Source organism: Ambystoma mexicanum, chromosome 3p (genome assembly GCF_040938575.1).
Source record: "Ambystoma mexicanum isolate Mex_15411 chromosome 3p, UKY_AmexF1_1, whole genome shotgun sequence".
Classification (NCBI taxonomy): Eukaryota; Metazoa; Chordata; class Amphibia; order Caudata; family Ambystomatidae; genus Ambystoma; species Ambystoma mexicanum.
Window position 1 is genome coordinate 678,283,393 of NC_090925.1, and position 2,964 is coordinate 678,286,356.

Below are 2,964 nucleotides of genomic sequence, written 5' to 3' on the forward strand. Positions count from 1 at the left end.
AGATCACCGGGGAGCCCACACCGACAACATCTCTGTCTCCGTGTATCACTACCACGGGGGTGGGGGGCTCACGGAGGCGGATCACAGGAGACCGCCAACAGTGGCGACGAGGCCCGGATCGCTTCCTGGGACAAGCGGGGAGTTTCGTCGGGAGCGCAGATGATCGCGTGTGAACGCTCCGACGAACTCCGACCGCAGAGAAGGAAGCGACGCACGCGGCCGGCGGCCATTTTGATCATTAGGCCTCGGAGACTCACGGCTTCATAACGAAGCGCCGGTGAGCCATCCGGACACAATTTTTGGGAAGTTCAGCGGCAGATGGTCGCTGAACACAGCACATGTCAGTTCCAAAAGGAAATTTTGACATTTTCACTACTATTATCGAGGAGAGGCACGGAGACTCCATGGAAAGCCTGCTGTTACACTAGGGGTCTCTTCCTCTACTCAATTTTTGGACACCTCATTGTCTGCATGCCGGCTGGTGTGACACCTCCACGAAGATCACGGCTGGTGGTGAGTTGCGGCCCCTTTCTTCTCAATCCTTTGGGGTGCCTGTGCGCTTTCCACCATGGATCAAGCTGCTGCTGCTGCTGCTGCTGCTGCTGCTGCTGCTGCTGCTGTCGCTCCTGTACCTCCGCCTGCTCCTCCGCCGAAACCACCGGGGTCCCTACAGCCAATGCCTGAGTTTGATATCTCGGGTGCTCCATCTAGCCTGGGACAGAGGTGGAAGATGTGGATGGATAGGCTGGAGATGTATTTCAGGGCCACAATGGAGACAACGGACGACGGCAAGCTGGCCACTCTCCTATACTCTGCTGGTCCTGCGGTGCATGAGGTATTTATGTCCCTGCAGCCGGTGGACGGATCGTTTGCGGCGGCGAAGGAGGCACTCCACAATCATTTTCTGCCGATGGCCAATGCGGACTATGAACGTTTTCTTATGGGAACGGCTCGACATAAAGATGATGAGACTCTGGATGTGTTCGTTGGGCGCCTGCGGCGATTGGCAGCACCTTGTGCCTGGAACGACCCTGAGGTTATGATTCGAAACCAACTCATTCAGGGGTGCAGCTCTGGGAAACTGAGACGCCAGATACTGCGAGAGCCGGGCATCACCCTCCCTCGCATCCTAGAACTGGGTAGGTGCCACGAGGTCTCGGAACTGCGGGCAACCAGGATGGAAGCGGGTGCTCGCCCAGCCAAGATGGAAGAGGTCTGCGCGGTCGGAAGAGGCTGCGGGGTAAGGCGCCCCATGAACACTCAGAGCCAGCGCGCGCAGGGGTTGAATGCCTCGTGCCCGAAGTGTGGGTACGATCTCCCGCACCCTGCGGAATGCCCTGCAACGGGAGTCAAGTGTGGCAGATGCGGAGGCCCTGACCATTTCGCCAGAATGTGTAGGTCTGCCACCCCCAAGATTGTGCCGAGGGGACCAGTTCGAGCCGGCTTCTTCCGGCCCCAGAGGACCTCCAACGTTGCCCAGGTGGACCAAGGTGACGAAGGGGCCCCTCAGGAGGAGGAGGAGGAGGAAGAGGACGAGGAGAACGTGTTTTTCGTGTCCAGTGTGAGCGTGCTCAAGTCCCGCTCCAAAAGACAGCCCAGGTGCAACGTGCTGGTTAATGGAGCCTCTGTGCCGATGCTAGTGGACACTGGCGCATCCGTAAATGTAATGGCCCGCCAGCATTACAAGACCATGCAGCCCCCGCCCGCGCTGGCTGCGCCGAAAGCACGCATATTCGCCTTCGGCGGGGACCGGCCTTTGCCTTTGGACGGTGTGTTCGTGGCTGATGTGCAGTATGGTGACTCACACATACGGGCTAGGTTCTATGTCACACCGGTGAGCGACAACACCCTGCTCTGCTGTGCCGCGGCGGAGGCACTGGGTATCGTCACGTTCGCCTACTCAGTGTACCTAGATGACATCCAGGTCCTCCTGGCCAAACATGGATCCCTGTTTGAGGGCATTGGACAGCTGGTGGGTGAGCCGGTCCGGCTCCATATCGACGAATCTATACAACCAGTGGCACTGAAGCACCGACGGGTTCCCTTTCATCTCAGGGATCTGGTAGATCGCGAACTTGACAACCTCGTGGGGCTGGACATAATTGAAAAGGTTGAAGGCCCTACCCCCTGGGTGTCACCCATCGTCATCGCTCGCAAACCCAAGCAGCCAGATGCCGTGAGAATCTGTGTGGACATGCGGCTCCCCAATAAGGCAATAAAGAGGGAGCGACACCTCACCCCCACCATCGATGACATTATTGCGGAACTGCAGGGTGCGAGATTCTTCTCCAAGCTCAACTTGAGATCGGGTTATCATCAGGTGGTTTTGCACCCTGAGTCCCGCTACATTACTACCTTTACCACACATCGGGGTCTCTATCGATACAAGAGACTGAGTTTTGGGGTGTCCTCCGCAGCGGAGGTTTTTCAAAACATAATAAGGGGTGCACTGGCGGATCTTGATGGCGTCCTAAATATTAGCGATGATATCTTGGTGTACGCCAAATCGGAGACGGAGCATCTGTCACGCCTCTCCAAGACCTTTGAACGGCTACGCTTGCTGGGTCTCACCCTGCACAAGGACAAGTGCGAATTCCTGAAGACGACGATCGAATTCTTTGGGTTCGTATTTAAGGCGGATGGGGTGTCCCCGGATCCCCGCAAAGTGAGGGACATTAAGGAGGCGCGCCCGCCTGAGAATGTTGCGGAGGTGAGGAGTTTTTTGGGGATGGTCACATACTGTGGCCGTTTCATCAGGAATCTCGCATCCCGCTCTGAGCCACTGAGGTCGCTCACCAAGAAGGATACCACCTGGCAGTGGGGCCCTCTGGAGCAGGCGGCATTTGACGATATCAGAGGGGCTTTAGCGGCGCATGACACCATGGCGTTTTTCGACCCGAGCCTACAGACGGAAATCGTGGTGGACGCCAGCCCATATGGGCTTGGGGCGGTGCTTACGCAAGT